General features: G+C 36.4%; 1 long non-coding RNA gene across 1 annotated transcript; it reads left to right on the forward strand.

The window, feature by feature from the left end:
- Positions 1-14,037: 14,037 nt before the first annotated feature.
- Positions 14,038-15,163, forward strand: LOC137488327 (uncharacterized). The gene is made up of 2 exons (XR_011007348.2): positions 14,038-14,408; positions 14,699-15,163. It is a non-coding gene; the product is annotated as an uncharacterized lncRNA (long non-coding RNA).
- Positions 15,164-16,245: the final 1,082 nt, after the last annotated feature.

Genomic DNA, 16,245 nt, shown 5'->3' on the forward strand with positions numbered 1-16,245 from the left:
AGGGGAGATAGAAAAAGTTATGAGGACAGAAGGGAATCAGACTGGGGAATATATATATATATACAGTATATATAGTATAAGCAGTATTTTCTGCAAAAGCTTGTTTGAATTTAAATTTAAATGATCTGTCTAATTGGGTGGCACGATGGCACAGTGGTTAGCACTGTCACCTCACAGCAAGAAGGTTGGTGGTTCGAATCCAGGCTGGGCCAGTTGGCATTTCTGTGAGTTTGCATGTTCTCCCCGTTTGCGTGGGTTTCCTCCCGGTACTCCAATCTCACCACAGTCCTAAAACATGCGCGATAGGTGAATTGAATAAGCTAAATTGGCCGAAATTTGTTAGTGTGGGTGTATAGAACATATGCTGGAATAGTAAAAATAATATAACTAGTTTAAATGCACCAATCTAGCCACTTTAGCTTTTTTATTTAATGTAAAAACATGATTTTTGAAAATTACAAAAATATTTTCATCCTGTTTTTGGTAATGGCATTTTTTGAGACTGTTACAGTCACCAGAAATCTAGCTACTGTGGACTGATGGAGAACTACAATACTGCCACATTTACTAACTACAACTCCCAGCACGCACCTTGCACACACCGGTTCCCTCATTTACACTGATTACACAAACAGCTGGTAACTCATCATGGACTAATATCTTGGACTATAAAAACAGCACACACACATTTAAGTGCTGAGTCTTGTTAATCTGGACACATTATGAAGCGTTTACTTTACCTTGTTTTTCCTTTCCATGTTTCCAGACCCTTATCTTGTTTAATGATTTTTAGTGTAAACCACCTGAACCGATCTCTTGCCTGCTTTTGACAACTTTATTAGATTGCCTTTTATGATCCTGTTTGCTTTAGTAGTGGACAAAGCAAGGCTTCATGAAACACAGTCGACAAACTCATTTGATCATGCTTTCGCATTTGTAAAAATGTGATTATGTGGTTTTAAAAGAAAACATTCAGAAACTACCTGTCGGATATGACAAGGAAGCGTAACTATTTTACATTTTGTCAGTTTAGTGGCTAATTTGTATGACAGTGCTATTCAATTAATTTGTCATGGGGGTCAGTTCATGAAAAGCATCCCAAATAAGGGGCCGTAGAGATATGATTTGCAATATAAGTGATAACACAACAGCATATAAGAGCTCATATGTTGTATTTTTGCTCTTTAAGACACCCACGTTGAATTATTTTCATTAAAATGTTAATATATTGTATTTTGAAACTACATAATATCAGTGAATTGTACAACGTGGCTTTTTGTTAGCAAACAATAAAATGTTGTATTTCAAAGCACAACAAAAGCAGTGCATTGCTTAAGTAAGCTTCTTCTACTAACACATGGTGTGCTTTAAACTGCGTAACAATTAGGGATGCAACTTTTTATTATTATAATTTTTTATAGATTTTGGTTGCACGATTATACAGTCTGAAGAAAAATCATGGTTTCGCAGTTATCAATTCTAATTATAAGTATTTAATGAACGGTTGTTATCATCTGCGTTTATACATACATAATTATTTTAGTAATTTGTAATAGTTTGTCTAACATCTCTTTTGTTTACATAGCACTGAAAGCCATGCACAACTCTCACGGCTACAGCGTGAGATGTTTTCTACTCGGTGCATCTGTAAGGCGCGTGTGCATCGCTCCGCTTGAGCATGCATATTGGCATATATTCTTACATTTGGAAATAACGAACTTGCGAGCTGAAAAGATATGATATATGAATGGCCCTCTGCTAGTTCATCCAGTGTGCATGCATATTAGCCTTGGTGTATAAGCTTGGAACTTTAAACTAGCTCACAGGTGGCATAACTTTGTTTAGTTGCAGCAGTTAAAATCCATGCAACAGAAAAGCTGTGTTGAAAAGTGTTTACGATTAAGTATCCAAATGTTTTCAGCTGCTCGTGCCACTAACTTAATGTCAAATGACTCACGCTTTGCGCAGCCTTCAACTGCAGCTCGTGTTGTATTAAACAGACTCGCGTTACTTCATAGCTATAGCGGCTGTTTTTCGACTGAACTAAATTTATTTTTGATGTCTTGGTCACACTATTTGGAACAAATTGCTTCCGATCTTGGCCCACGGGCTGCCAATTGATTAGCCCTGTCGTACGAGTTCATTCGTACACAATTGTATGATTTTAAAAAGGAAAAGGTCCTAAACCCCTTCGTCATTGAGGATAAACAAATATATGCTATACTATAATCTAATACTGAATTGTACAAATGAGATCATACAAATTCAATAGAAATTAGCAGCTGATTTGAATTTTATCACTCGAGTGAATAGGCGTTATCAGTGGTTAGCAGCTGATAGATATGGGCCTGTAGGGGCCTTCTGCACGTACTGGTAGGCTCAGAAGGCTGCTGATGCCATGCTATCACATGGTTAATCAGCTATAGATCACATACGACCGTGGCTGGCAGTTAACAATAATTATTTATATAATTTATTACATTTTCCATTAATTGTATTTTATTAATGTCTACCCCAACCCTAAACCCAACCGTCACAGCAATGCTAAAACAGAACTGGATCAGGAGTCTTCTCTATTAGTATAGCTAATTAACCATGAGAATAATTTATATTATTTATTAAATGTCCCATCAGTTGTATAGTATCAGGGCCTACTCACACTATGCCATACGTACCGTGCCCAGGCCCGTTTCCCGGATCGTTTGAGAAGTGTGAGTGCGCTGAATCGGGCTCAAGCACTTGACTGGCCCTGGCCCGGTTGAAAGAGGTGTGCCTGAGCGTGGTTCACTTGGGCTTTGATGCGGTACGCTTGTGTGTGAGTGCAAAACGCGCCAAAGCCCGAAACTGAAAGCAAGACGTGACTTTTAAGGCACTGTTTCATATGGATTTATTTATAACTCTTACTGTTCAGTGAACGCAAACTGCCGTAGTTTATTAAAGACGCAAACCCCTCACAGCACGACAGCTGCGCGCCTTCAGCAGACCTCCTCATTCCTGCAGCTCGAGGGCTTTGTTTATGAGCGCCAAAAGTGGCGGATCTGTTCGGCGAAATATCTGACTGCGTGTCCCTGCATCCCTAAGGACTGTTTGGCGAAATATTTGACGGCATATCAAACGACTGAAATGATATAACTAGAGAAATCTCCACTGTGCGGCTGAGTGAGAGAGCGCTTCTCATTGAACAGCGCAGCAGTGATGACATAAGCGTGCCGAAACCCGTTTGTGGTGTGAGCGCGGGCCGTCAGGGAGACAGGAGGAGGGACAAGCGTGTTTTGGCCCAGTTCGAGGCAACTGTACCTAGTATGAGTACGGCCTTAAAGTTTATTCCTACCCCAAGCCTAAAGCCAACTGTCACAGTAATGTAAAAACAGATCTCTATTATTATAGCTGATTAACCATGTGTTTGGATGATAACAGACTTCTGAGCCTACCAGTAGGTGCAGAAGGCCCCTACTGGCCCATATGTATCAGCTGATATTACACGTGACTTTAAGATTTGGTTTCACCTGTAGGTTCTCTGGTTTCCCTCGCATAACAGAATATATACATTGACAACACTATATTTCCTATGCATGTTTAATTCACCCATGCATGCAGGTTTTTTTTTTTTTTTTTGTGGTCTTGAGAGGTTGGGATACACTTCACCCTTGCTAAACCTTGTAGAGCAAGTTATTTGGAAACTGGATAGCTGTTTTGTTGTGTGCTGTACACTCATTCTGGATCACACATGTTTAGCATTTGATGTTTGTGCTTGCAATCAGATGCAGGCAAGATGAGCTGCATCTTTGCTTTAGTGATACAACTTGCCTCACATTAGTTTAAGGGGGACCTACCTGTATTATGTGCTTTTTACAAGATGTAAACTAAGCCTCTGTTGTCCCTAGAGTGTACATGTGAAGTTTCAGCTCAAAATACGCCACAAATAATGTTTTTTGCTTGTAAGCCTTCATGTTTGTCATGTCCCTTGGTTGTATAGTGTTATGTTTATGCAAGTTCAAAAACCTAAAACCATAATACTGTTTGATTCTTCTATATAATATAATTACATTTTGTGGGTGCTGTAGCTTGCATATAACTCAAAAACTGTGCTTGTTCATATGTCTTTCTGTATTTTAGAGTACCCAGAATAGTATGCTATTTGGTTGTTTTCCTCTAACTGAAAAGATCTCCTGCAGTTTCTGTCCTCCTTGAGTTTTTTGTTTGAAGAGTCGGTTGTTTTATGTTATTCCAGGAAGAGCTAAAGCAATGTTCAGATATTCACTCTTTGCTTATTGTATGCTTTCTCCACCCTCCTGTCTTGCTTTACTAAAAATAAATGTTTTATATACAATTAAAAGCTAAATGGTTAGCTCTCATGTAAATTTTAATTCTCTAAAAAATATGGTCACACTTTATTTTGATGCTCCGTATGTTGAACTCAAGTTATATTGCATCTACATGCCAACTAATTCTCATTAGATTATAAGTCAACTGTTAGGATGGGGTTAGGGTTAGTGTAAGTTGACACGTACTTGCAAAGTTTCTTATAGTCAGTTAAATGTCTGTTGAAGGAGCCGTGTCAGCAGATATTAAGCAGACAGTCTGCTTATACTCAAACAGACCATCAAAATAAAGTGTTATCAAATATATATTTCCCAAGTGATGTTTAATACAGAGAGACAAGCTCATTTTTTGAACTTACTGTAATATAAAAGTTTTAATTACTAATCAATTTTTCAAAGATGTTTAAAAAAAATACTTGTTATTTTGCAAGATACTATTAGCTTTAAATGCAATTAAAAGGCTTAACTATACTGTAAAAAAATAATATATATTTTTTAAGCTAAATCAAATAAACCCTATGAGTCAATTGAACTTGTATTATGTTAAACTGACTTAAAACAGCTTGTGTAACTTATAAAATTAAGTTAGAACATGATTAACTTAGCTTAATAAGTTACAGTGATCTAAAAACATATGCTGTCAAGACTCATTGATCATATAATTTTTTTCAGTGTAGGTTATTTAATCTTGGAGAGCACCAAATACGTCCTATGATGTACATTTTTTGCAGTTTTTATTTTCGCAAATCCAGAAGAGGCCGCTGCGTACACTTTTCCAGATCTCAAAATTCTCTCACGAGTGACATTTGTGCCTGCTCTTTTTCATAAATCCACCAGAGGCCGCTGTTGACTGACTGATCAACTCACCCACCCTCTTCCTTACATAAACTCAACCAATAGTGTTTTCAAAAGCACTGATTGACCCGCCCACCCACTTCCCTAAACACAACCGACAGTTTTAAAAAGCAATCCTGAAATAGAAAAGCCCTCGCTTGATTTTTACCAAGTTTTCATATTTTACCACATTCTAACTCTGTTACTTATTTGTTTATTTTATTTTTTACCTTTTGTTTTTTTCTAACCTACTTTCTAAAACCATTCTTTGTCGAACTCAAACCCCGTCATTGGGTCAACTGTGTCTATAGCCTGCCCATATACATGGCAAGCCACTGGACAAACTGGTAACAGCGCAAAAAGGAACAGGGTCATACCTCACTGTATTGTTCGTTTTAAAGACGAAATGCAGCCATGCGTACATTTGGCTACATAATTTGCGATCTCCAGAAATAATTAGGGTTACCTTTTTAGAATGAACCTATGTTGCATAGGCCAACTAGACAAGTTAGTTTAATTATAGTCATTGGAAAACTGCTGCCAAATAAATGAAAAAATACACACTTTTCAAACAGAAGCAAAAGTATATATTATTAGACACTGTGAAAGTCCTTTCTCTGTTAAACAACCCTGTGAAAAATTTGAAAACGAATTAAAATTTCATACGACGGATAATAATTTTCCCTTCAACTGTAAGTGTCGTGCAGGCAAAATGGCATCTGCAGTAAATGTAATAAAAATAAGCTTTAAAAAGATTTAGTGTTACTACAGTCAGTATCTCTCATACATATAGCTGAGAGAAATGTTGCATGGACACACACATTCTAACACCAGCCTAACTTGTTATACTCTCAGTGTTTAATTGCCCATCTGTGCATTATTACGGCTACAGTTCTGTTGACTAGCTGAACACATCGACATATTTGTATGAATATCATTTCAATTTTGCTGAACGAAATTCTACTTTTAGCTTTCAGTCAGAAAAAAAGATGAAGAGACAATGTCAAAACCTGCTCAAGGACAAAATAAAATCCTCACAAGAGACCAGCCGCAAGGCCAGAACTGTCATTATCAGTCATCAAAACATAACTCAGTGTCTAATTAATGTTGATGTGTGTGTGCGTCAGTTGTGGGATTTGCTTGAGTGATCTTTATACCTGATCACACAGCGGGACAGAGTCACTTCATTGGCACAATAAACAGCCAAACAGAATATCTTTACTGGCAAATGAGGACTGGGGATTGGCTAATTATATCCATATTATCATAACAGTTTAATATTCATGTAATTATCCATGTGAATAATTATATGACCATGTTTATACTTTGATAATGACTTTTAACCGGCACCACATGGAGAGGCTTTATATAGTTTCAAAAATAACTGACAGTCTGACAGAAACACATACCCTCAGGAAACATTCATCTATTCATTTTCATTCAGTCTCTTATTTATCAGAGGTTGCCAAAGTGGAATGAACCACCAACTATTCCTTGCATAAGTTTTATCACCAATTCACCTATAGCCCATGTCTTTGGACTGTGTGGGAAACTGGAGCACCTGGAGGAAACCCACACCAACACCGGAGAACATGCAACCTCCACACAGAAATGCCAACTGGCCCAGCCGGGACTGGAACTAGTGACCTTCTTGCTGTAAGGCGACAGTTCTAACCACTGAGCCACCTTTTTATTTCATCTAAATTACATGTATGCTTGGGTAAATAAATTCTGTGTCCTAAATTAACTGTACTTAATGAACACTGAGAAAAAAAAAAAAAAAGTCTTTATTTTCCACATTAACAATTTTTTTTCCCACTTACTTTATAGTGAGCTGTAGGTTTATTTATGAAATGCTTTTAGGAAGTTGACATCACCCGCAGTGTCACATGCTGTATTCCATCCCAAACTTTTTAAACAGCATTTTGATCACTTTTATAACTATTATGCATGCAGCTTTTATGGGTTTTTAATTGACCGTCTGCATGGAGTATTTAAAACAGCCCAGCTCATAAGAAATGTTTGCCTCTGCCTACCGCTTGGCAAAGTGACAGAAACGTACCTAAACATACACTGAAATAAAAAATAATCATTTTTTTCTTAAGGTAAGTGATTGCAAACAATTTAAACTGCCTGGATTTAAACAAACACGTCACTAAATGTATTTATTTTTAATTCAGCCTATAACAATCATTTGCAACCACTTACCTTAAAAAATCAACCCAGGCTCATTCTAAAAACGTAGTTCTATGGACATTTCTGAAGACTGCTAAATACGTCCCGGGAGGTATGTATTTTTGCAGTTTTTGTTTTTGCGAATCCACGAGAGGCCGCTGTGTACACTTTTTGAGATCTCAAATTTCTCTCGCGAGTGCCATTCATGCATGCGTAAACACACCAGAGGCTGCTGTTGGCTGACTGAATGATTGACTGGCCAACCGACCAATCAACTAACCCACCCTCCTCCTTCCCTAAATCCAACCAATTTTATCGATTGACCCGCCCATTTACTTCCCTAAACCCAACCAATGATTTAAAAAAGCCGTCCAAAAAAAGAAAAGCCCTCGTCTGATTTTTACCACGTTTTCAGATTTTACCACATTCTCACCCTGTTTTTCAGTAGTTCATTTATTAATTTTATTTCCTTGTTTTTGTCTTACCTGATTTCTGGAACTGCTCTTTCCCAAACTTGAACCCCGTCGTCGTTGTGGTCAATTCCTTTCTGCATCTCAAGTTCACCAATGTACACGATGAGCTAAATGGACAAATTAGTTGAGCGGGAAAGCCCTCCACATGGAGGTTAGCAGTCAGCTGGTAATTCGCGGTCTCCAGAAATGTCCATGGGGCTACGTTTTCAGAATGAGCCTGTGTTGTGAAAAATCTAGCCAAGCTCATTCTGAAAACGTAGCCCTAAATACATTTCTGGAGAGTGCAAAACATGTCCCAGGAGCTACGTATTTTGCAGTTTTTGTTTTCGTGAATCCACCAGAGGCTCTGTGTACGCTTCTTGAGATCTCAAATTTCTCTCGCGAGTACCATTCGCACCTTCTCTTCTCACATAAATTCACTCGAGGCCGCTGTCAAGTGACTGACTGAATGACTGACTGATCTACTGACCCACCCTCCTCCTTCCCTAAACCCAACCAATGGTGTTTTTAAAAGCACCGATTGACTGATTCCAGCTGTGGGGGCGTAGTAGCTGAAGGTGGATTCACCCTGCTTTGAATGAATTGGAATTTCTAATTTACTTGATCCTAATAATCTGAGTGATCTGTTTGGTTTGTATTCAGTGAGCATAACTGTAATGAATTTAGGCCCTATGTCATTTAGTGATTTATAGACAAGTAATACTACTTTAAAAGCTATTCTGAATGTAACTGGGAGCCAGTGCAAAGACCTGAGGACAGGTGTGATGTGCTCTGATTTTTTAGTTTGAGTCAGAAACATTCTGGATGAGCTGCAACTGTCTGGATGTCTTTTTGGGAACGCCAGTGAGGAGTCAGTAATCCACCCTACTGGTGATAAACCATTAACAAGTTTCTCTCAAGTCCTCACTGGAAACAAAAGATTCTTGCAATGTTTTTGAGATGATAGTATGCAGATTTTTTTCCAGTGATGAGTTGCGAGTGGAAGGGCATACGCTGAGTAAAACATATGCTGGATAAGTTGGCGGTTCATTCCGCTGTGGTGACCCCAGATTAATAGAGACTAAGCCTAAAAGAAAATGAATGAATGAATGAGTATGCTGATTTAGTTACTGTTTTGACATGACTCCAGAATCACACCAAGGTTCTTGAACTTATTTTTGTTGTTTGACCCCTAGCGTAAAGGTACATAAGATGGAAATCATGGTTGTCACTGTTTGTTTGTGATCTTGCTTAAGTTTTATTTACATCCTTTTTTTTTTGTCATTTAATAAAAGAATGTGTTCTGAAATCGAATACTTTCTTGATTTTGATTAATTGCAATACCATTATGTAATTTCTATATAACATAATTGATTGTGAAAGTAGCCATGTTGGTACTTTTTGCCTACCTGAATTCATTTTCTGATATGATGTGACAATATAACGGCACTTTTAATAAAGACTTTTCAGACTCACATTCATTTATTTCAGCTGAACAGATTTTTTAGTGGCATTTAATGGATATTGCACATAGAAACTCGTATGAAATGCACAGCAAGCTACATAATAGAAATCAACACACAGGCCTGATTTGTTTTGTGAATCATTTAGCTTTACAATGCACAAAGGGAAAAAAAAAAAAAAAAAAAAAAATTAAAAGACTGAAATTGGTCATAACATTTTTTATTCTTTGGATCATTGGATGATGATTTGATGAACTGCCGCCACACAAACACACAGGCACGCACAACCCTTTTAATGAATTATCCTTCTCTGTGATGTTAATTGCACTAATGAAGCTTGGTGAATAGTCCACATTATGCCTAATTTACGTAAAAAGGAGGCGTGTTTGAATTGAAGAGAATGACAGTGACTTGACTCACATTTTGCTCCTGGCTAAATAGAATTCGGTGACTGGGTTGTGAATAAGAAGGGTTTTTTTTTTTACTAAAAGTAGTCAAAATGTTGCCACCCAAGTACAAAAAATATAAATCAGTTGTGTTTGTTTAAATAGTTGTATGATGTCACATTAAACTCCCTCTTACCCGGCTTTCTCTACCCAGATTAAAAGGAAAATAAAGTGTTGCTATTAATATATTCTTTTAAGGGAACTTTGTTCAGCAGAGCATGAATCCTCTCCTTTCAGGCTGCGCTATCCTCCTATTCCAGTTAAATGAGCTGAACATAATGTGCATGAGCGGTAAAAAACATTTGGAAACGTTGGGAAATGTTCCTTCTGCGTCTGAGTGAGGTTTTGCTGAGGTGACCCTAACAAATGTGTCTTTGAGAGGAGTCAAGAGCCAGTTCAATGCTGATGCAGACAGAAAACATTAGACCTGCCCATCAGACCAGGCTCTTACTTTACACAATTATTCTACTTTATTTCTGTGCCAGGGAAATGCGATGTCAAATCCAGCAGGGAAGAGGCTGAATTCCACCCTCCAGCTGGAGGACACAGCGTCTTGCAGACACTGACATTCCCTGATCGGCGCTAGGGAAATGTTCCATCTGAAAGCGTCTGGAGAAAAATGTATTTATCATCTTGACAGCTATCCAACAGCAGTCCCATGGAAAACTCACTTTAGGAATTGTTTGCAGTGCATCATGGTTTGATTTTAAACAAACAAATAAACAAACAAACAAACAAACAAACAAATAAATAAATAAATATTTACCAAACTATGTACAAAGACAAAAGTATACACCTTCCTTTTAGATATTTTCCAAGTAATGTTTAATATGAAAAAGAAGGACAAAAGAATTTCCTATTATATTTTTCTTCTGGAAAAAGTCTTCTTATAATTTGTTTTGTTTGTCTGGGACATTTTTAAAAGTTTAAAAATAGCTATGGTAAATATATATATATATATATATATATATATATATATATATATATATATATATATATATATATATATATATATATATATACATTTTTTTTTTCTCAATACTATTAGGATCAGGTGACTGTGCAGGCCAAGGAATACATTTAATTTCACTTTCATGTTTATCAAACACTCTGTTACCAGTCTTGAATTCTGTATTGATACATTATCATACCCAACACCACCTTCAGAATACAACGTTTGAACCATTGTGTGCACATAGTCCTCTACAATGGTTCAGTAGTCCTTGGTAGTGCCGGCGTGTCAATCTAGCACAAGTGCTGGGCCTAAGGAACGCCATGATATTGTAGCCCAAACCTCACTGATTCACACCCATGATTCACTCTGGGCATGCGCCAATCTGGGTGGTACACTTCCTTGGGGCTTGTCCACACCATAACTTTCAGGATGTAGGAAAGACAGTGAAGACAGTGACTCATTAGAGAAAAATACATGTATTACATTGTCCACAGCCAAATATTTTTGCAAAGGTTTGGCTATAGCAGGCAGGTATATTGACTGCTACAGCCAAACCTTTGGTCACCAATACCAGCAAAAATATATTGGGCTGTGGACAATGTGAAACATTTATTCACAATCTGTTTGGTCACTGTGCAGTATAATTTTTTTCTCACTTAGCTACACAACAAACCGCTGTTGTCAAATGATTTGCCTAATTAAACAAATTTATCTAGTTGTTGTTAGGTTTTTTCTTGACTTAGGAAAAAAAAACTTGGGATTAGAAGGGCTAATAGTTTTGCTCTCAATTGTATGAAAGTCATATATCTTGTTTTACTCGTTCAAACTACTTCATTTAAAATGAGCTGAAGCTACACAATTCTTGAGATTTCATTGGGACAACTTATTTTTTTTAGGTACTGTCCACATAAATTTGTTAAAGGTGTTACGTTAACTTAATCAATTTGTGTTGGGACAACATAAATGAATTGTGTGGAACTCTGCATTTTTTACAGTGTAGTTGGGGTATGATAAATACAGATTTCACTGGAAATAGGTTTGGGGTATAAGGTCAAACAGCATGAAGCTTTATCATATTGTTTAATTTATAGATATTATTGAGGCGGACTGATGCAGTACATTAATAACCATAATATAATACAAACATCCTTTTAGTGTCTTGTTTTGAGCTGTTGTTTTCGTGCCCTTTGAATGAAACCTCCCCTGGCAAACATGCTGTCACGCTTGACTGAATTGCCTTTAATTATGTTCACCTGAGGGCCTGGTGCTAGATTTAATCACTGTGTGGGCTGCACTGCTTTATGTTTATGTTTAGGTAAAAGGGTAAAAAATCATCACAAACATAAACATTCAGATCCGTCTACCGGCACAATGTCATAACAGACGCCTGCAGCTGCAACCCACATTGAGAATCAATTTCAGGAAAAAATAAATAAATAAAAAATACAGAATGCAGTAATGTTTTTCAACTGTTTTGATGTGCTAAATGACAAAAAAAAAGAAAAAAAATGTATTTAGTTTTTTATCAAAATATTAAAATATGGTTCATGTTTCTATTTATTACAGCTGCATTTTTGCTGATAGACCCAAAGTATAAATATTTGAATGTAGATTTTATTTATTGCATGAGAGATTAGAATTCCTATCAATTCAATTCCTTTCAAACTATTAATAATAGTTCCTTTGCTGACACTTTAAAACCCATACATAGCCCACTGTATGTGATGTGGATAGTCTTGTCAACTCAGCTGAAGTAAGAATTTTCCTGAAAAGTCATGAAATTATTCACTATACACACATCATTTGGACAAGATACATGTTTTACCAGAAGATGCCCTTCCTGATGAAATCCAGCCCACTTGTGATCACCCAGTGCTGGAAAATACCCTTACACTTTCCCTTTCACACATTATGGTCAATTTCGTTTATCTAGTTAACCTATATCGCCCTTGGACTATGTCCTTGGTCTGTGGGGAAAACCGAAGCAAACCAGACAAATGCAAACTCCGCAGAGAAAGGTATAATAATAACTATGTTGTAAACTATAGTGTTATTTTTAGTTTATGCCTGTAACCAGCAAATGCCCTCATTGTACTTTAGCACATATGACCAGTGAATCTAGCTCGTGTCATCAATCCAATCAAACAGTTGATTCAGCCATCACAGTCAGGCCATGTACACACATACATTATTATTTTTGTAAACTGAATAGTTTAAAACAACACACACATCCACACATGCACTGTTATAAATAAACAGTTAAAACCTGTGGGCCGGTTAAAATGAATATAAAACTGTATATAAAATGCTGTACCACTGAGTACAGGGTCTTAGTGTAGTGAAATAAAAACAACACAAATTATTGTTTCCCTAGTATTTTTAATCCTTGTATGGTGTTCGGGTCTGTGAGACCCGTTTTCAGTAAAAAAAAAATTAAATTAAAAAATTAAAGAATTATTTTTTCAACCTGAAATTATTTTCCTATTATTTCTGCTTATTTTCGGCTTCTGAAGATGATGTCCATGACCATGGTAAGAAAAATACGAAAAAACAAATCTGTGGGTTTTATTTTTTTTTTTCATAACATTAATAAATAAAAAAAATAAATAAATAAAAAATAAAAAAAACGAGAAGCACATTAATTAATCAATAACTAAAAAAGATAAAGGAGAAAAATTAACCATTTTTGCTGCGCATATGGCTTGTAATTGGGATTAAGTAGACATTTGTTGAGTAATTTAACATAAAATTGTTTGATAGTGTTGATTTGGAAAGCCATAACTCTAGCGGGTCCACCAGACCCATGAACACTGTCTGATTAACCAAAATACGAACACCACACAAAGGTTAAAGGCACTAAGCCGAAAAGAAAATGAATGAATGAAGATATTCAAATAAACTTACACTTAAACTTCTTGTTAGTTCTGGCACATTTTCGTCTGGTTGTGGGGTGTGGTCTCACCTCTCGTTAGCATTACTGTCATCGGGAGACTGTCCTTTCTGAAAAATATTGAAAAGAACACTCGCATCTTCAGATTTGAGCAATCAATGTTTACACAGAAATAAAAACAAATATATTTTGAAGTAGGTTGAAAATCTTTTCTCCCCCAAATTTGCATGCCAATGGCTACCAAGCAGTGTTAATTTCGTTGACAAAGACTATGACGAAAAATATTCGTCAACGAACATATTTTACAGACGAAAACTAAATAAAAACTAAATAAAAAGTCAGATACGATGACGAAGACGATGACGAAATTTAACTGACACTTTAGTCAACGAATAAAAACGAGAGGAAAATGTTTGGGCGGGATGAATGGAGAATAGATCCAATAAGAACTACCCTTTTGTGGGGAAATCCAATCAGAGCGACTCTTTTGAGGTCAGGTTGATCTTGGCAAAGCCATTTTCAAAACAAAAGCCGCGGTTTTCAAGTTATGATGACGTTTGTTATACATTATATTTAGTTACACATTATACTTGGTTACAAAGCGTTGGTTAATTTAAGTTGACTTTTCTCGTTAGCAACACGCTAAAGTTTTGTTCACTCGGTCCGAGGGCAGCGTCTCTTGAACAAACAGACAGAAATGTCAGAGCTTGGTCTAGGACGAAAACGAAGAATTGACATCTGGTCAAACTTCACATATGACTACAAGGACAACAAGAGCGTCTGTAAACCATGTGGAGTAAAAATCGCTGGGAAAAACACCACCAACTTGAAGTGACATTTACAGACGGCTCATCCAGAAATCCACACCAAGGTAAGCATAAACGCTAACGTTAAGGTTATCCTATAAGATAAACCACCGTGATTCTGCTAAACTTGGAATAAAATTGAAGCCAAAGGAAATTAACTTTAAATAGTATTGATTAAACGAATTGTCTCGCTGAATTAATTAATATAAATATGTGTACTATTATAATAGATGTTGTGGTGTTATATATGACTCGACAAAAGGTGTGTGTGTGTGTGTGTGTGTGTGTGTGTGTGTTACATGGCAAGAAAGAAGAAAATATCACAACTTTGTATATCATTTATATATCCTCATAGATACAGAAGATGTCTGATGACCATGGGCCAGGTGGAAATAAAGCTAGTGATGCTACTAGTACAACACAGCAGCAGGCCATCTCAGATTTCCTAAGGTCTTCAAAGTACAAGACTGAATCAAAGGAACAACAGACCAAGGAGCAGGCCATAGCTAGATGGATTGGACGGACAGGTTTAACACTCACAACAATTGAGGATGAGGACTTTGTGCTAATGATGGGGATGATAGATGGGAGACTAACAGTTCCAAAGAAAACTAAAATTAGCAATTTAATTAAAACACTGTATGAATGCTGTACTTTATCTTGAAAGAATGTCATATGCGTTTCATATAATTCAGGGACAATGCATATCTTTTTCAGGGAGCATGTATATTGTTCAGGGAGAGCAGGTCTTGTGGTTATTTTTTGTGAAAAATACTCATGTTTTTGACATGTAATAAAATGTTTTTTATTACAACAATTACATATGTGCCTGTATTCTATATATGCTTCCATATATTATATTATACTTACAATTACATGAATTATGGAGAAAAATCTCCTAATATTTGGTCTACTAAAACTAGACTAAGACTAATAGACTTAAGACTAAACTAAGACTAAAACTCTTATGATATTTAGTCAACTAAACTAGACTAAGACTAAAAGATTTCAGATGACTAAAATAGGACTAAAACTAAATGGTGTATTATTCCAAAGACTAAGACTAAGACTAAATCAGAAGTTGCTGTCAAAATTAACACTGCTACCAAGGCTTGTAACATTTTAAAGCAATACATCTTTTGTGGGCGACGTAAAGCATATGCTGTGTAAAACATGTGCAGGATAAGTTGGCGGTTCATTTCGCGGTGGCGACCCCGGATTATTAAAGGAGGCAACACAAAATCACAGTAAATATCTGAGGTATATTTATTTTTACTTTAATTTGCATAGCTTATATGTTTGCATAGCTTATATGTATTTTTTAACATTCCACCAATAATATAACCAAGATACTCGAGAATATAACGTATTAGATTATCATTAAATAATCTTTATAAAGAAGGCTGAGCAGTGTGTTTCTCCACAATGTTGTCGGTGGCTTTATATTGCAAGACCTTTATATTTCAATTTATAATTTCAATTTTGTGTGACTGGCTATCAGTTCTATCGTTTAATAGCTGTCAAACACACACACACACACACACACGCACACACACACACACACACACACACACACACACACACACACACACACACACACACACACACACACACACACACACACACACACACACACACACACACACAAAGTGACCAATCATATTTTTCTCTACATCTTTAGCATTATATAATGCCTTCAGTCTGAACTCTTCTGTTGTTTTACATTCATAACAATTTTAGGACAATATCTTAGTTATTGTCCATGTTGCACATGGGCCTTTATTCATTGAAATGACAGAGAAGATAAACATTAAAACGTCAGAGATGAAATTGGACAAGTTATGGTTCTTAAATAAATTGGGCTTCTCATCTAACATGACAGGTCAGGTCAGATGCTAGAGA

This window comes from Danio rerio, chromosome 18 (genome assembly GCF_049306965.1).
Source record: "Danio rerio strain Tuebingen ecotype United States chromosome 18, GRCz12tu, whole genome shotgun sequence".
In the NCBI taxonomy this organism is placed as follows: Eukaryota; Metazoa; Chordata; class Actinopteri; order Cypriniformes; family Danionidae; genus Danio; species Danio rerio.